The sequence below is a fragment of the Pan troglodytes genome, chromosome 4 (assembly GCF_028858775.2).
Source record: "Pan troglodytes isolate AG18354 chromosome 4, NHGRI_mPanTro3-v2.0_pri, whole genome shotgun sequence".
Classification (NCBI taxonomy): Eukaryota; Metazoa; Chordata; class Mammalia; order Primates; family Hominidae; genus Pan; species Pan troglodytes.
The window spans coordinates 45632660-45652707 of record NC_072402.2 but is presented as its reverse complement, the minus strand read 5'-3'; the positions used below and the strand labels follow the sequence as shown (position 1 = coordinate 45652707).

Here is a 20048-nt window from a genome sequence, read left to right as displayed (position 1 = left end):
GAGGGTTCACTGGTCAGTTACACATGACAATATATGTGGCTTCTTCTCTCTACCTACATGCCCCCGCGCTCTCACCAACCCCAACCCCCAATCTAGCTGGCTGATCCTGTCCATATTTCTCAGCTCAAATTCCAGAGTGTCTGTTTCACCAACGTAATTACCTAACTCCCACTGGTCAGAGCTTTCCCTGCCAGACCACCCTTCAAGCTGCTTGCCAGCCTATGAACTGGTTGCCCTCGGGTCAGGTGGCTGCCTCTGGTCCAATCAGCAGGTGCCCACTGCACAACGTACAGTTTAGGGCCACTTCCTTTGGCAAGGGGCTGTGTACCAAGGCAGCTTTCCTTAGAAAAGGGTGGTGGGAATTTCAGGTGCATCTCTATGTAAAAAGTGGCCACCAAATACTTAAGTACAGATAAACTACTGATTTGGAGGTAAGAGTCTTTGTAGGAGCAGGACCAGTTTTGCAGACTTACCACCTGTGCAGTTACACAGGGTCCCTGTGCTCAAAAGGGCCCACACTTGGGTAAATGCTGTGGCCATCTTTAAATATTACATGATTTTTGAACAGGGGACCTGCATTTTCATTTTGCACAGGGATTTGCTAGTTATGCAACTATTCCTGTATAGGACTTATTATTAAATTATAAAAAGTGAAAGGATTTTCATAGAATCAAATAATTTTGGATCCAATGATTCTTCTAAGATCATCTACTACAAATATTCATTTAACAAATAAGAAAACTGAGGTCAAAGAAAGGACAATTGGCTTAATTTAGATCCAACAGTGAGTACTAGCAATGTCAGACCAGAAACAGATTCTTACCCCTCCAAGTCCAGACTTCTCATTCTTTCATGGGACAGGCTTTCTCCTGGTGACAACTACCTGATGCTGGTCCATTTTGCCAGGACATTTGGTGGACTACTTGGAAATCTCATAAAAGAAAGGCTGATGGGCAGGGCACAATGGCTCACGCCTGTAATCCCAGCACTTTGAGAGGCTGAGGCAGGCGGATCACGAGGTCAAGAGATCCAGACTATCCTGGCCAACATGCTGAAACCCCATCTCTACTAAAAATACAAAAACTAGCTGGGCGTGGTGGTGTGTGCCCCTAGTCCCAGCTACTCAGGAGGCTGAGGCAGGATAATCGCTTGAACCTGGGAGGTAGAGGTTGCAGTGAGCCAAGATCACTCCACTGCACTCCAGCCTGGTGACAGAGCAAGACTCCGTCTCAAATGTAAATACATAAATAAATAAATAAATAAATAATAAAGACTGATGTTAAAACACAAATGTGGATCTTTTCTTGTTCAATCTTACAGCTTGTTTCTTAACCTTTGACCCCCTCAGAACAAATTCCACTGACAATCCCCAGAATCTAAAACAAAAGCTGATTGGCAGAATGTAAACTAATAGAATCTCTATGGAAGATCATTTGTAATAGATATCAAAATTACAATGTTCATACTCCTCAACCCCACAATCCCATTCTAGATATAGTTGCACATATGCAAAAATATGCATGCTTTAGACTATTCATTTTGATGTTATTCATAATAGCAAAAGATTGGAAACAACCTAGATAACCAGATAACCATAAACCGGAGACTACTTTTTTCTGTTTATTTGTGGTTTTTTCTGTTTTTTTTTTTTTTTTTTTTTTTGAGACAGAGTCTCACTCTGTCGCCAGGCTGGAGTGCAGTGGCATGATCTCTGCTCACTGCAACCTCTGCCTCCCAGGTTGAAGCGATTCTCTTACCTCAGCCTCCTGAGTAGCTGGGACTACAGGCACATGCCACCATGCCCAGCTATTTTTTTGTATTTTTAGTAGAGACGGGGTTTTACCATGTTGGCCAGGATGGTCTTGATCTCTTGGTCTCGATCTCTTGACCTTGTGATCTGCCGCCTTGGCCTCCCAAAGTGCTGGGATTACAGGCATGAGCCACCGCACCTGGCTGTTTTTTGTTTTTTTGTTTTTTGTTTTTTTTTTAAAAAAAGTGGATGATGCAATAAAATACTATGTAGCTCTTGGGAAAAAAGGAGTTAATCTAGATTTACTGATACAGAACAATTTGCAGTTCATCATTTCATGAAAAAGCAAGGTGCAAACCATATACAGTATGCTTCTGTTTGTGAGGGAAAAAGATATATAACCAAATATCCTACAATTATACATATGCAGAGAGAGAGTGGATATTTGTATATGTATAGAATTTGTCTGGAAGGGTGGGAGATGGTGGCTCACAGCTGTAATCCCAGCACTTTGGGAGGCCAAGGTGGGCAGATCACCTGAAGTCAGGAATTTAAGACCAGCCTGGCCAACATGGCAAAACCCCATCTCTACTAAAAATACAAAAATTAACCAGGCATGGTGGCATGTGCCTGTAGTCCCAGCTACTTGATAGGCTGAGGCAGGAGAATCGCTTGAACCTGGGAGGCAGAGGTTGCAGTGAACCAACATTGTGCCACTGCACGCCAGCCTGGGTGGCAGAGTGAGACTCCATCTCGAAAAAAGAAAAAAAAGAGAATTTGTCCAGAAGGATATACAATAAAGAGCAACTGTCTCTGAGGAAGGGACATGAGGGACTCAGGAATGGAAATTGGGCGGGGGGGGTTGTATTTGGTGCCTTGTTTTTCCCTTAAAATTTGTACTATGTGCACAAATTATCTCTTCAAAAACTAGTTAAATGAGTGCCTGAAAGAGGACCCCATGACGCTGCCAGTATTGCATCATATCTGCAATAATAAGCAACACACTATTGCTATCATTTTTGCTAAAGATTTTGCTGAAATCTTGTATATCAAACTTAGAGACAAAGGAAATTAAAAGTAGTTAAATTAGACTTTAAAAACCAATTCTCTCCCCCTCCCTGCTCTGCTATAGACAAAAGGAAAAACCTGAAAAGTTTTCAAAACCTGCATAATCCATTGCTTGTTTAGTCATTGGCACAGCTGCGTGATACAATGGAGAAAACGAGAAATGTTCCCAACTCTTCCTTTGGAAATTTGCCAGTATCATCTCCAAAGTATCCTTCAGACGTTATCCACTTATGTTTTTCCAGTGTACCCACCAGCAGAGTTCCCAAGCACTTTAACAAGAGCTGTATTTTGAATCAAAAGCATGAAGCGGGATACAAACCTCAATATTGCCCTAGTTTAGTAAAACATTTGCCTCGGGTGACAGCAGAAAAGGAAGCTTAGTCCTTCTGATTCCTAGCTAGGAAAGACAGGAAATGTGTTTCCCCCACATATTTTCTTTGTTGCTTCAGTTCCACACATTCTATAGTTATGCAACCCCCATGTGGTGGATCAAAGATGGCTACAAATTCTTTGACACTCCTCTCCTGTGGAGAAGGGATCTGTTTCCATTATTCTTGATTCTGGGCTGTCCTGTGACTGCTTTGACCAATGGAGTATCACAGAATTGGTGCTATGCCAATTCCAACCCTAGTCTCTAAAATAACCGGCAGAGTCCTAAGTGAGCCACTATGTAAGAGTCCAACTGGCATTCTAAAGAGAACATGTAGAGATACTCTAAGACTACATCGAGAGGGAGAAGGGCACAAAGCCTGTCAGCCATTCCTGTCAAGACACTAGGCATATGAGGGAAGCCATCTTGGATGCTTCAGCCCACACCAGACTGTTAAGTGACTCCAGTCAATGCCATGTGAAGCAGAAGAATCACCCAACCAAGCACTAAGCAAATTCCTGACCAAGGAACTTGTGAGATAATTAAAATGTGGTTTTAAGACACTAAGTTTTGGGGTAGTATGCTATGCCGCAATACATAACCAAGACACCACACTATCAAAAATTAAACACTAGCATCTGCAAACCTTTAATACTCAAAATTCAATCTTTCCTGAATTACCTTAGATTATTGATAGAACAATCTCATGCCAGGCAGACACAGCTACTAGGAGAAGGGGCCAGGTTCAAGTTAAGACAACAGAAGAATTTTCCAGCACCTCCTTTCCAGCCAGAGATAAGTCTCCATTGGCCAGTACTGCCAGACAGAACTCCAGAGATCATGGCCAGGGATCCTGGAGTTTCTCAGCTCACACAGGACCACCATTTCTCAGGGTGTCATTTGACCAGCCCCAACCACTCCAGTACTCTGCCCATGTCCACCAATGCCATGTCCACCAGCTCATGGGTGTCACATGTGATTATTCCTGGAGGTAGGTTAAGAACCAGACCCTCAGCCAGGTGTGGTAACTCACACCTGTAATCCCAGGACTTTGGGAGGCTGAGGCAGGCAGATCACTTGAGGTGAGGAGTTCGAAGTAAGTCAGCCTGGCCAACATGGTGAAACCCCATCTGTACTAAAAATACAAAAAATTAGCCAGGCGTGGTGGCCTGAGCCTGTAATCTCGGTACTTGGGAGGCTGAGGCAAGAGGATAGCTTGAACCCACGAGGCGGAGTTTGCCATGAGCCAAGATCAAGCCACTGCACTCCAGCATGGGTGACAGAGCAAAATTCTGTCTCAAAAAAAAAAAAAAGAACCAGACCCTCTACTCCAGCCCTTGCCCTTTCAGGCTGGGCTGAGGGAAGGAGGGCTAAGTCTTGGAAGGAGAGATTCCTGGATTAACTTCCTCAGCCCACAACGACTGGCAGTTGCCACCCACTCCAGCCATGTGCCTGTTCTCACCCACCCACAGGGTTGCCAAGGCCTGAGGGAGGTGGCACTGGCAGAAACCATAATTAGGGATTTCATCATATACTTTAGCTAGAATTGAGAACAAATTCTTCCTTACAACATGCGAATCTATTGTTCGACTTTCAAATATCCAACTAACTTTCAAACACATTTTTGGGAACCCATTAGATACGTAAGTAAGACACTACCTCTTCTGAACTGTAGACATGGCCTTGAAATTCAGACAAGAGCATGTCCAGGGTTGACACAATAATGGAAGATTCAAAAAACACATGATGAAAGAGAACAAGGAGGTCAGCAAACATGGTCCAGCAAGGTCCAGGTTGCACCAAGGCAAGCACAGACCCAGAAGCTATGAGGGAAGGAAAGGGGGAAGTACAAAGAGGGTCTTAATCCCTCCTGTGTCCCTGGCTTCAAAGGAGTGCATTCCCATTCGATTTCATAAAAGACTTTTCACCATTGCCTATATAGACAAATTAAAGCAGCAAGTTGACCATCTGAATAATCTATTGTTATAGATCAATGTCTGGATATTACTGGGGGAGAGAGGTGTTTGAGCTTTGAGCTTTTTCTCAAAGGCTAAAGGGACAAATTTTAGGATTTTCCCAAATTATCTCAATAATTTTTTCAACCCTTCACTTCAGACAAAATATTTAAGGAAATGCTATTTCCATAGTATTCTTGGGTCATACCTATAGAGCCACAGCCAAGGGAGGGGCACAGGAGGGAAGAAGGAGGGGTAGAGTCACCCAGATTACCTGTCTGGTTGCTTAGACTGGTCCAATTTCACTAAGAATCACACAAACCTCTTCATTCCTTCTGCTTTGTTCACCTGACCTTTTTCAATTTCTTTTTCCTTTCTCCATTACCCTAAGGGAGTAATCTAGCCACTCTGGCTTTCTTTGCATGCAAAATGTAACAGTTCCTTCTTTCTTCTTTCAGATAAAGGTAGTCTTGGGGAGGGGAAGAGAAAAGCGCCTGGCTTCTTCAAATTAGCTCTGAAATAAAAGTCACTGCCAGATGTTATATAAAAGGTGACGTAATCCTAAAGTACTTCATTACATATGCAGCTCTGCTGTTCAGCCCAGGAGGAGTTTATTACATTTTGTCGATCCCATTTTCTATACCCACATCATTTTTACATAATTTTTCCTGCCTGACAGACATCTTCACATTTTCACAGCAACCCATCAAGATAGCGTTACAACAGCACAGGGAACCAGGCTAGCAGTTTACAAATAATGGTGCTAATAAGTCAGATTTGTCCCTGAGATACAAATCAGGAGTAAATGGTCTATCCATGTGTGTGAAAAGCACATCTATTTCAGAATAACAGGGAAGAAAGCAGAGCACCGTTTCAACTGGCACCGTGTTCTTTCAGAACATGTACCAAACCTATTCGACAAGTAGGAAAATGGGGAAATGTCAATCTAAAGTTATTCTTGCAATTCTTTTCGTTTTCCTAATAAATTCTTGGCTCAGAGTGAAATAGATGACCATGGCAAATGCATTAAGATCAAACTTCCTGCCTTTTTGGATTGCACAAAATTTAGAAGAAAATACACCATTCGTACCAATGAAGTATCTAGCTACTGAGATGCTTTAAGTGCAAACACTGAGAGACACTTCCTCCCACTCGCCAGGTGCTAAGCATCCTTCCCTGTCTCCCTGGGCACTCATGGCCCCACTGCCCCCTGATGGTAAAAAGCAGCAGTGCAGGCTGGACCATTCTTCAAGGAGGATTGACAGACTGGAGTGGACGGTTCAAAGGCATGTGCCTTAAGGTCAGTGTGAGAGGCCAAAGACACTGAGCTCCTAGTTACTAGTCAGAAACAAACTTATGCGACTCAGAATTCCAGTGGGATGAGAAAATGCCTGTGACTCCCACCCCAAGGAATCATACATAGAAGGAAATTTCATCTTTAGAACCTCCTTCAGCCTTAAGGAAAGATCCCTGTAAAAATGAACTTTATGTTTTTAAACAGTAATTATAAACTTAGAGTAATGGAGGTTTTATTCTTTTATAAGAGTGGGACTTGAATATAGGAGAAGGGGAGATGTAAAGGCTTCATGGAGGAATTTTGACCCCCTCCCTTCCACTCCCACCCCCTCACTGCCTAGAAAATAAGAGGTATTAGCAACTAGCCCCAAAATAAATGTACCTAATGTCATACTTTTTTCCAAAGTCATCACATCCCATAGTTCTACAAGTAGCTTGTTTCACAGGTTCAAATTTTCTTCTCCTTTTTAAAGCAGTTTTTCTTTATATCAAAGTAATTCATGCACATAGTATAAAGAGTCAAACTGTTCTACAGCAGTCCAAGCAGTCCCTACCTCGTGTTTCCTGCTCCCAGAAGGCAGATACTTCCAGCTCTTTTAACTGAACCATTTACTTTTTACCTCTATATCTCTAAATGTCATGTTCATGTTGCTGCCTCTTGATTTTTTAGTTTAAGCTTCATATATTGACTTTGCACTATGGAAGATGACTTCATAAGTACCCGCACACACATACACAACCCCACCACACATATATACTTCCCAGTATAATTTTGGTAAGAGCAATAATCAATATTTATAGAGCTATAACTATTAAATTCTTGACCGCAAAGCCATGTGGTATATCCTGTTCACATTTCCTTTCCTGAACAAGTTTATATTTTCCCTGGAATTAAAAAAACAGTCTTTTCTTCACATGCTATGTTTTATATGTATTGATTATATTAGTTTCCTAGGACTGCCACAACCAAGTACCACAAACCGGGTGGCTTTAAACAACAGAAGTTTATTGTCTTATAGTTCTGGAGACTAAAAGTCTAAAATTAAGGTATCACCAAGGCCATGCCCTCTCTGCAGGCTCTTCCTGCCCCCTTCAGCTTTTGGCATTTGCCAGCAATCCTCAGCAGCCCTTGGCTTGCAGATGTGTCACTCCAATCTCTGCCTTGTTACTTGTTATATGGCCTTTTCCTTTTTTACTTTTTTTTTAACAGGGTCTCACTCTGTTGCCCAGACTGGAGTGCATTGGCATGATCATGGCTAACTGCAGCCTCAATTTCCTGGGCTCAAGGCTTCCTCCTCCCACCTCAGCCTCCCACAGTGCTGGGTTTACAGTTGTGGGCTACTGCACCTGGCCTATGTGGCCTTTTTCCATGTGTGTGTCTGTCTTCACATGGCATCTCTTCTCTATGTGTGTCTGTCTCTGTGTCTCTTCTCTTGTTATAAGAACACCAGTCATCTTGGATTAAGGGCCTACTCTACTCTTGTATGACCTCATTTTTAACTGACTTCTTAATTATGTCTACAAAGACCCTGTTTCCAATAAGTCATGTTCCCAGGTACCCAGAGTTAGGACTTCAACATATCTTTAGTTGGAGGTGGCAGCGAGAGCACAATTCAGCCCACACTGATCTCCACTAATTTATCCCCAACTCTGAGCAATTGTCTAAGTCTCCTCTGAGTGTATTCAAACATTATCTATTTTCTATCAATCAGGTTTCATCTTCTGTGTCAGTTCACTCTCAAATGGGCTTTCTCTTTATAATTGGCTACAACTACAGCACATATCCTTTCAGGTTCAAGTGGAAAAACAGGACATATTTCTCCCTCAGTAGCCTCATTGGCTCCCCAGGATCACATGCCAATCTCCAACCAGTCACTATAGGCAGGAGAAGACTGCACGCATGTGACTTAATCCTGGGTTATATGCTCCCTAGATAGAGCTGGGCATAAGACCAGCTTTATTTTACTAAATGACCTGATCCTGGAGAAGAGAGGATTCCACAAAGGGTGAATGGATGGATACTGAACACCAAAACTAAATTAACATCCACTACTGCAGCCTGTTAGAAAACACTTTAAGAGGGGTCATGTTCTCCCCAAGACTGGAACACAGATTTTGTCCTTCCAGAGAATTTCATAATAATCTCTTCCTTCCAGGAAGTTTCAGGAAGCAAAAAAGATATTGAACAAAAAATACATTCAGATCTACATTTTCTCCTTTTTCTGCTTTCATAGAGATTAATCTGGTAATATCTAAGGGAAAAAATACATGTCACTTTAGTACATTTTTACATCCTAAAATGTTTGGAGAGAAGGTACTTATTATCCCAAATACAAAATGTCATACACACGGAGGGAAATATCCTCTGGTCAAATCCCCATGATTTCAAATAGAATGATGCAGAAAATAAAAAATTCCAGCCAGGCAGGCAATAACCATCCTGTTCATAAAAACGCTCTCCTGCTGAGATGCCACAAGAAGTTTTCTTCAAATGAGCTTTCACACTGCAATCTAGTTGTCCAACATCATCTCTTGCCATCTGTGGAGAGTTTGGGAAACAATGGCCTCATTCCCCTCTCCACCTGACAGCATCTGCCTCTGTGAAGGAGTTCAGAAATGGTGAACTTTGAGTTTTCTTTCCATCCATTTTCCTTTCTTTTTTTTTTTTTTCTGCTTTTGACCTAATTTTTTACATTTTTGAACTACAGATCACAAACTTTAAACATTAACCTTGTTCACTGGAACAGATTGCTTGAATCTAAGAAAAATTAATGATCTTTTCCTGTCAGAGCCCTTCGATCAAAGCAAAACAAAGAACATAAGAACTAAGATGACAAAATCGAAAAGAAAAATATGGGAAAATGGGAGAGGATGGAGTCAGAAGGAAGCTAGGAAAAGAGAAAGCCAGAGAAACCAAGGAATAAAAAAAAGTGGATATGACTCAGAACCATTTAAAATAATTTTTTTTAAGTGGAGGGAATAAAAAAGTGAGAAAAACCCTAACCTAGGCTTGAGGACCTGCACTGTGGCCAACTGCTTCACCCCAACCCTGTGCACCTGTCGGGGTGGCCTCTCTGGGCCTCAGTCTTCCCCCACTGGGTGGAGTGACCCAACACATCTCCTGAGCCCTTTCAGTTCCAAGACATGTGATCTTGAGTCCTCCACAAGGGCTATGGAAGAGGTGGGAGCCACCTACTCAGTTAACACTCACATGGCGGGTGCCTACCCAGGAGGGGCATCATCTGTGTGAGGATGACAATCGAGCAGCCCATTACAGGCGCTGGCTTTCGCACTGCCTTTGCCGATAGAGCTGTCTTCTGCTCTCTGAGATCAGAAGGAGATCTAAGTGCTGGATGTAAAGCTGCCAAACCAGCAGACCCAAGAGAGGCACTCTAAGAGGAGTATTTCCTAAAAACGCAGCATTGAAAACCACAAATCTTGACATCCCATTCCCAGAACCCATCACCTCGCCTCCCCTGGGGTTTTAACCGTTTAAAAAACAGTGAGCTGCCTATTCCAGGTGATGGTAGCAACAAGGCCTAATTCCCAGACCAATGCCCTCAACCAAATACACCAAAGCAGAGATATAAGCTCTTCTATAACTTATTCTCTCTTCTATTTGCTGCAGGTAAGCTCCTGAAATTTTATAAAGTATTGAGTATTGAGAAATTTGGGCCAGCAGTGATTTTCAACCCTGAGACATTCAACTCAGCTAGAGAGTTGTCTCTGTGTGTGTGTGTGTGTGTGTGTGTGTGTGTGTGTGTGTGTGTGTCCCCTTCCTTATTTAATTGATCTGATGGGGGATCCAGGCATCAGCCTTTTTTAACCACTTCCCAGGTGATTCTAACACAAGGCTAGTGTGAGAACCACGGGGCAGAGGGATTGCAGTGTTTCCAGGGGGTTCCAAGTAGCAGGCAGAGCCTCAGACACATCTGCTTTACATTCCCATTGTTAAAAACTAATCATTCTTAGCAGAAGGGAAATTCCACCCACAATAGCAGTAGATGCTGTGTACTTTGGTCTGGCTTCTCTATCCCTCATAGAACCTGCAGCTGGTACAGACATTCCCCAAGCAAGGGTCCTAGAAAGCTACCGAATTCTCTCTAAACCAGTGCCATTTTAAACTTAAAGCTGACTTTGCCACATCAGAACTTACACTAATAATCCATGTACCTCCACATAAGGGAATGTATTTCAATGCCAAGCTCTTCAGGTTCTATAACATATTCATTGACAAAGCTACATCTTAGGGTAGTAGAAAAACTAGAGTCAATGCCCATATGTTCCTGAATATTAATCTTTCTCCAGCATTCCTAGAAGTTTGACTCTCTATGAAGTTTAAAAGAGCTATATCCAGCCAGGCACAGTGGCTCATGCCTGTAACCCCAGCACTTTGGGAGGCCAAGGTGGGCAGATCACCTGAGGTCAGGAATTCAAGACCAGCCTGGCCAACATGGTGAAACCCTGTCTCTACTAAACATACAAAAATTAGCCAGGCATGGTGGCGCGTGCCTGTAATCCCAGCTACTTGGGAGGCTGAGGCAGGAGAATCGCTTGAACTTGGGAGTTGGAGGTTGCAGTGAGCTAAGACCACACCACTGCACTCCAGCTTGGGCGACAGAATGAAACTGTCTCAAAAAATAAATAAATAAATAAATAAATTAAAAATAAAAAACAAGCTATATCCATTTCTCCTGAGCACTATCTCACAGTGAATTTTTAAAGTAAATTATCTGGCTTCTGTGGCCATCAATTTTCACTTTTTGAAATTTGGCAATGATAATCCTCACTGTAACCTACCAACCACATATTTGGCCCTTACAATGTATCAGGCACTCTAAGCTCTAGTATCTAGAGATGGACTAACCCTACAAAACAAGCATCATTTTTCCAAGTTCTCAATGAGATACCTCATGGCTAGTAACTGTTAGAACTGGGATTTAAATTCAAATCTGCCTGACTCCAAAAACAATAATCTTTTCACAATGCTCTACTGCCCACAGAAAATCTGTTGGAAGGTCAGTAACACAACAATAAAAGTAAATATTTGTATAGCAAATAACAGCATCACCCCAATGTTCTTTCCTACCCTGAGCCAAAGAAAGGCATTTTTAAGTCCCAGCCTTAACATCCTCAATCATGTCAAAGAAAAGTCCGTAAAGCATCCAAGTCCTTTGAGAATGGAAATACTTCCTGGTTAATTTGTGGGGTGTGTTATAAAGTCACTACTAAATTGTTGTGTAATCAGGTCCTATAGACATTGACTCATTATGACCAGTAGAGTGGGAACCGGAAGGTCCAAGAGACAGATGGACATATTTTGCAGTGAAGTAGGAAAGAAAATTATCACCAAGCAATGCCAATTCCTATGCAGGCCAGGCTCCCTGAGAGGGAAAGGAGATTTTGAGCATATGTCAGGAATATTTATTCAGCCACATTCAAAGCCAGATACACTCAGTGCCTACCCTCCCCAGTCTAATGGTGGAGTGTTAACCAAATAATCTCACAAACATGATTATGTGAAAAGCGCTAGGAAGGAAAAGCACAGTATTTTTTGACAGCATATAACGGAGCACTTCATCTAAATGGAGGGCAGGGAGCAGGCACATATAGTGAAGAAAGCCTTCCCTGAAGAATTTTTATTTTCTCAGTAAGAGTTAACTGTTCCCAAGTTAGCTGATGCTACATTCTGGATTGTGTAACAATGATGGCCAGACATGATCTACTGCCCTACCTTTATCTTCTTCTTCTTCTTCTTCTTCTTCTTCTTCTTCTTCTTTCTTCTTCTTCTTCTTCCTCTTCCTCTTCTTCCTCTTCCTCTTCTTCCTCTTCTTCTTTTTTTTTAATGGAGTCTCACTCTGTCACCCAGGCTGAAGTGCAGTGGTGCAATCTTGGCTCACTGCAACCTCTGCCTCTCGGATTCAGGCAATCCTCCCACCTCAGCCTCCAGAGTAGGTGGGATCACAGGTGTGCGCCACCACACCCAGCTAATTTTTGTCTGTTTAGTAGAGACGGGGTTTCACCACGTTGCCCAGGCTGGTCTTGAACTCCTGGCTTTGAGTGATCCTCCCGCCTCGGCCTCCCAAAATGCTGTGATTACAGGCGTGAGCCACCGCACCCAGCCCCACCTCTGTCTTCAAAGCCATCAACCAGGCCCATAAGATGATGGACATGAGCCATTCAAGTTGTCTGTAACTCCTGATTTTTCTGGCCTTCTCCTCTTCAAAGGCTTGAGTTTCTAGGTTTTAGTCTTAATGACATGAATCCACACCCCTCCCTTTTCCTGCCCCCACTGTTCTCCTCTTCCTCACTCTTAACACCCAGCCTAACAACTGCATAGCCATGAGCTAATGGCAATTGTCCCATATCTTCAAAGACAAGAATATTAGTGTTCTTTCCAGCCTTTTTGGAACAAAGAAAGTTGACCACAGCTCTCTACAAGCCAAGTGAATTGACTACGTACCTATAACATTTGGTCAGCTACATCCAGCCAGGCTTGTCTTACATAAGCAAGGAAAAACATCACCATAATGTACAAGCCCCTACCTTATTGGGTATGTTATACAAACGCTGGAGGGATATTGTACTTTGAATATTTAAATCCCAGTAGAGTTGGCCGTTCTCACAGAGACAACCCAGACTTAAAGAAGGACTGTCCTTCTCTTCTCAGTTATTAGTAGGCAGCAGCCACCTCGCCATCCCTTCCAGAGTCAGGAAAGGCTATTATCTGCCTCATGGATTTAGTGAAGCAAATAGAAGTTTGATTTCTTTTCAGATAAAAGAGATGATGCAAATGAGAATTTTATCTTGCCTGGAGGAGTGACAAAGTAGGAGAATGAATCCTACTTGATTACAATCTTCCATCATTCTGATTTTATAATTACTGAATGGAATCAATCAGCTTTCAATTGTTACCTTGGTGAAAGATTAAAACATCATTACTTGTCCTACATATTTCACACTTTAGCAAATTTTAATAAACGGAATGCATAAGAAATGGTTATATTATCTTTCATGATATTGGGATGCTAATGACATCTCTATTGATTTTAATTCACATTTGTTGGTCAAAACGAGTCATTCTCCAGTGAGGCATGGCATCCTATAATCAACACTAACAAATGGAGACCACTGAACATTGAAATGGCCCAAATGAAATCATTAATCAGAAATACCATAAAATGATTGCCAAAAAACTAGGGAGGTCTTATCTTCCTAATGAACATCTTTTACAGTATATTGATTCATTTGTAACTTTTGCACATTGGTGATTTCACTATTAAAATATTTTTAAATACATATATAAATAGCATTTCAAAAAGGCAAAATTGGGAGCACATCAATTTATCGATGAAGGGGATCATAGGCACCTCCATATAAAAGGTGAAAACAACTCCTGAAGATCATAGAGTACAAATAACTCTTCCTTAAAACTATTTGAGTCTGGAAAATTTGTAGCCCAATATGGGAAAAGACCACACAGAATTATCAGATAACGTAATACAGAATAAGAATTAAGGGCGTGGGTCTTGTAGTTAGATGTCAGGGCTTCAAATAACTTTGGCCACTTTACGTGTGTGTGCCTCAGTCCTCTCATCTGTAAAATAGGGATAAAATAATAATGCCCACTTCAGAGTGCTGTTCTGGGGATGACATGTGATCACATTTCAGCATACTCCAGTCTGCTGAAATTTGTGAAACTGCATTTCCGCAATTAAAAACAGCATTACATTTCACATGTGTGAAATTTTGATTCTCCCAAATTCTCTGTTTACATTTTTTCCAATACTTATTCTTCTCAATAGTTAGTAAATGGGACCATACTTCCTAGGAGACTAATCAACCGTGGGAGGGTCAGGTATGCAGAGTTGAGACCTGCAAGAGGTAAAGAGTAAGGGCGATAAGGAGATGAGAGAGAGCAAACTGTTAAATGCTCAACAATGTGAACCTTTACCCCCACAGCCCCCGTCTTTAATAGTCCTATAAAAATCATGATAGGCCAGGCACAGTGGCTCACGCCTGTAATCCCAGCACTTTGGGAGGCTGAGGCAGGCAGATCACCTGATGTCGGGAGTTCGAGACCAGGCCGACCAACATGGAGAAACCCCATCTCTACTAAAAATACAAAATTAGCCGAGCATGGTGGTGCATGCCCGTAATCCCAGCTACTCGGGAGGCTGAGGCAGTAGAATCACTTGAACCCAGGAGGCAGATGTTGCGGTGAGCCGAGATCCAGCCTGGGCAACAAGAGCGAAACTCCAGCCTGGGCAACAAGAGTGAAACTCGGTCTCAAAAAAAAAAAAAAAAAAGTCATGATAAATGCCCTCTGTGGAATTCCATTTCTTGTAAAAGGTGGAAAAGGCAAAGTTTTGCTCTGAGAGAATAAAATACAGACAGCCCTGGAAATACATGAGACTGGAAACTAGGGATCCCAGCTATATAAGAGCAAGCATCTGCAGAGAGTTGCTGGAAGGGTACTGGCGGCATGTGGGCTGAGTCTGCTTGACTCTTCAGGAGACAGGCAGTGGAGGGATGACAATGCAAGTCCCGGTGACACCACCAGGATTTCAATATAAAATCAATCCCTCAAAAGCCCCATTTTCTCAATTTAAGATTCAACGGACTTCCTTTCCATTTGAGTTTTGAAAGAACCTCATGACACCAATTCAACACACTGTTCTTCAAATTCCAGTTAAATTCATTCTGCCATCCTTTTTAATCAGCTTTTTATTATCCCACATCTTCCTTTAAGATTATTTGAAGCTATCAACTATTGAGATTTTGTAATCAAAGTGCTAGGTCAAAGCATCCCTTGTATCTGATTTAGAAAAACATTATGTAAGCCATTCATGCCTTGACCACAATGATGACAAGTATAGCGGTTATTGTTTATGGAGCGCTCATTATGAACCAGGCATCATGCTAATTGCTTTACTTACTTTATTATATTTACCTTCACAACATTCAGACAAAGTAGTTTCCGTTATTAGAGATGAGAGAACTAAAGATAAGAGAAGTAATTGTCCAAGGTCATAAAGTTGGTGGTGAAACCAGGATTAGTTCATTCCTTTAGCAACTATACATTAGGGGTATAATATATCAAATAAGCCACTTTAAAAATATATATATAGATTAAAGAAAAGAGAAATGCAGTAATATTTTTTAAGTATATTATCCACAAGAGCAACGTTCTCAACAAACTGAGAGCAATCACAAATAGAGAGCTTCATATCAAAGACCTTGGAGTAGGTTTTATTTTTCAGAATGAACCACATCCATACTTCCTATCTGACATGCCCTTAATGTAATTTTAACTGTGCTCACATCAAGATATGGTGGTCTAGTTTCCCTTCCTTGTATCTAGGAGGGCTTATGACTCTAATGCAAGTGACACTATGTACTTCTAAGACTAGGTCATAAAAGGTTCACAGTTTCTACCACGTTCTCTTGGGATGCTGCTCTTGGAACCCAGCTACCATACTATGGCAAAGCCCAACTATCAAGAACCCAGCTTTAGATGTTCCTGCTGACATCCCCAGCTGAGGTCTCAGCCAATAGTGAGCATCAACCTGTAGACGTATGAATGAAAGAGCCTTTGGATGGCTTTAGACCCCAGCAAACAAGTTGTCCCCAGTCTGCAAGTCTTCCCAACTGAGGCCCCATTCATCGTGGAGCAGAGATGAGCTGTACCCACTGTGCTGACTCAACTCTTCTGAATTTCTGACCTACAGTATCCATGAGCATGATAAAATAGTTGCTGTTTTACAACAAATTTTGGTGGTATGTTACACAGCAATGGGATCTGGAATAGCATTCAACAAATATCATTGGTGTTTACTAATTAAGCACCAAAGAATAAAAACATAAAATTGCAGATAGCCTAGAGAGTTGTGTCCACCTTTTCCTCAACTTTGGCCAAGTTACCCTTAGGTTCTTCCAAAAAGAAGAGCCTCTAAAGCTTAATGGAGAGTTTCTGAAATATTCATTAAAATGATCATGGTGGATACCACATTAAAGTAAGAAAAAGGTTTCTGGTATGATATTAAGTGGAAAGAAAGCAGAATACCAATTTTCCTTCATGTTATGATTACTCTGGGTAAATGTTATGTATGCACATGGGAAAAAAGTCTAGAAGCCAATATGGAAGCGTTAAGATAATTGATCTGGTATCATAGTAAAATCTTATTAATTTTTTTCTCACAACTGACATATAACTTCTGTATTATAGATGGAAAATATGTTAAAACAAAATCATCAGAGAAAGCCATTGGGCAAAGTTTCACTTTCCTCCTGGAAACTCATTCACATGACTGGAAACAACTTTCTTCATTACATGGCGCCTCTCTGCCTCACTTTCTTTTCCCATAAAATGATGATGATAATAATAATAATAGCACTTATTTTGCAGGGTTGTTGTGAGAAGTAAGTTAATTTGGTAAAGCCTTAAACAGTGCTTGCTGGGTGTGGTGGTGCACACCTGTAATCCTTGCTCTCCTGGAGGCTGAGGCAGGAGGATTGCTTGAGCCCAAGAGTTCAAGACCAGCCTGGGCAACATAGCAAGACCTTGTCTCAAAAAAAAGCTAGGGGATGCTGGGAGTCAGGACACATGGAGATTAATAAACGTTAGCTTGTGTTATTCTCTAATTCAACTTCTAATAATATAGATTGAGGTTATCTCTGTTAATTCTGCCTTTAATTCCCAAACCCTACCACCAACAAGCACAAGAGGACGGGACAACTAGGAATCGGGAGATCTTCGTCCTATGTCAACTAAGGAAAGGAGCTGTGTGACCTTGATCAAGTCTCTTGGCTTCCATTTCCTCAAGTGTAAAATGAAGTTTATGCCTACTTTTCTGAGTTCTTATGAAAAACAACTGATATAAATGTGTAAGAAAAGATTTGGTCAAAGTCCAAAACACATGCTATTTGTCTTTCTTCTTATTTTATCAACTGTATTAGTTTGCTAGGGCTGCCTAACAAAGTACCACAAACTGAATGCTTACACACAGAAATTAGTTGCTCACAGTTCTGAAGTTTATAAGTTCAAGATCAAGGTTAACAGGGTTGGTAACTTCTGAAGGCTGTGAGGAAGAATCTGTTTCCTGCCTTCTCTTCTTCTAGTGATTTGTGACCATTTTTGGCATTCTTTGGCTAGTAGACACATCACTCTGGTCTCTGCCTTAATGTTTACCTGATGTTCTCCCTGTGTGCCTATCTATGTACAAATTTCCCTAGGGCCCACTTTAATGACATCGTTTTAACTTGATTACCTCTGTAAAGATCCTGTCTCCAAATAAGGTCATATTCTGAGGTACTGGGAGTTAGGACTTCAGTATATGAATCTGGGAGGGACACAGCTGAACCCATAACACCAAGGAAGACATGAGGATCTAAAATGGGTAGCGAGGTCATTTAGGGAGAGCAGGACACAAATCCAGCAGACGATGACAACTTGCTTGATGTGTAGAGAGAAATGTGTGAAACACGTGGTCTGAAATCCCAGACTAAGCAACTCTGGCTGGATCACTTTACGAACCTCAAATTCAGCCCAGATTCATAAATCCTTGAAGAAAATTCAAGCCAATTTTGGAGTTTCTGACAAGCTCCAGAGGCTGAATGGATCAGGCACAATTTCACTTGGTATTTAGGATTATTGAGACTAACCTGAAACTTAATGCAAATTCATGGAACACAAACTCCTTACAAATTGAATAGATGCAAATACAAAGGGCTTCTGAGCCATCTGGACTGCACATGCTGAATGTTGGAAGTTTTTCCATCTCAATAACATAGGGGAGGCAGGGAGAACTAGGCTGGCAAGGTCTCCCCATCACCGACTCTGCAGTGTAGTACATTTGCCACTCCTGTGAATTTGCATTATTTCAAATAGTGCAATACACAAAGTAATAATAATAAAGTTTCACTTTGTGACCAAAATTTAAAACATATGAATCTCCTTAAATGTGGAAATTTGTCAAAATTTGCAAAATTTCAAGGGGGCAGGCTGAGAAGTTTGTAAGCTGTGTTTTTGTTACTGCATTGGAAAGTGTCACTTTAACGGGTTACAGAAATACCTGCCATCGTTAATCAACAAGCACTGTTGTGCATGCACAACCACACTTCGGCCAATGGTCTTAGTGGCCATCAGGGTCTTATTTTAAATTTCACAGTGGTTAAGAATTAAAGTCTTTTGAATAGTCTATAACAGTGTCATCCAACAGCTCATGTAAGTGATGGCCCTACTGCTGAAAAACGTGCTGGAAAATCAATAGCTGTGGACTGGAAGTTAGATGTGATAAAAAGTTATGAGGAAGGCCAGATATCAACCTTGATATGCTCTGTTGTTAAATTAAGAGGGAGCACTGTGTAAATGATGTAAGGCTGAGAAAACAAAGGCAAAAATAGACCACAATAGGTGTGGGGCTTTGCACTTTGAAGACACATCCCTTCTACTTTACTTCTATTTCTATGGGAAAATTAACTTGAAATTGTGCAAGGTTTGAATTAGGCAAGGTCTTTAGGAGCATGTCTTTTGAATTAAAGGCCACCATCCCATATTTTCTTAATAACTTTACTGAAATATATATGCCATAAATATATATATTTATGCCATAAAAATAAATATATGCCATAAGATTCACTCCTTCTACATGTATAATTCAATGATTTTTTAATAAATTTACTTACTTGTGTAACCATCCACATCATCTAGTTATATTTTTTATTTTTTCCAGTTTTTATTTTTATTACGCCAGTAAGATCTCTCAATGCCTATTTACAATTAATCCTCATTCCTTCCTCCAACCCCAAGCAACTACTAATCAACTTTTTCTCTCCTTAGATTTGCTTTTTTGGACTTTTCACACAAATGAAATCCTACAATATGTGGGTTTTCTGTCTGGCTTCTTTCACTCAGCATGATGTTTTTGAGGTTGAGCATCCATGTTATCATCGCATGTATCAGTATTTTGTTCCTTTTTGTTGCTGAATAGCATTCCGTTACATGGATCCTGTAGCAGTTTTTTTGTTTGTTTGTTTGTTTTGGTTTGGTTTTTGGCTTAAATTTAGATGGCTCAAAAGTATAGCCACTTCTTACTGTGTGTCAGATGTGGCTATGAAAATGTGTGGTAGATACTAATCAAATATGGCCTCCAACAATTCTTCCCCTCTCTGTATACAGATTGAGAGGTGGAGTCTATTTCTTCTCCCCTAGAATCTGGGCTGGCCCTATCACTTGTCTTGTCCAAAAGGATGTAGCACCAGCTGGTGGGGCATGGTGGCTCATATCTGTAATCCCGGTACTTTGGGAGGCTGAGGCAGGCAGATAGCTTGAGCTCAGGAGTTTGAGACCAGCCTGGGCAACATGACAAAACCTCGTCTCCACAAAAAAATTTAAAGAAATTAGCCGGGTGTGGTGGCATATGCCTGTGGTCCCAGTTCCTTGGGAGGCTGAGGTGGAAGGATGGCTTGAGCCCAGGAGGCGGAGGTTGCAGTGAGCCAAGATTGCACCACTGCACTCCAGCCTGGGCAACAGAGCCAGACCCTGTCAAGGGAAGCGAAGCGGAGGGGAGGGGAGGGGAGGGGAGGGGAGGGGAGGGAAGGGAAGGGA

At 41.5% G+C, this 20048-nt stretch overlaps 1 long non-coding RNA gene across 1 annotated transcript in view; it reads right to left on the bottom strand.

Annotated features, from left to right (window-relative positions):
- LOC104006414 (uncharacterized) overlaps nt 1–5645 on the bottom strand; it is a 105073-nt gene extending 99428 nt beyond the window's left edge. Inside the window, exon 1 of the long non-coding RNA XR_008548232.2 lies at nt 5418–5645. This is a non-coding gene — a long non-coding RNA (uncharacterized LOC104006414). The remainder of the gene's footprint in view (nt 1–5417) is intronic.
- Nucleotides 5646–20048: the final 14403 nt, after the last annotated feature.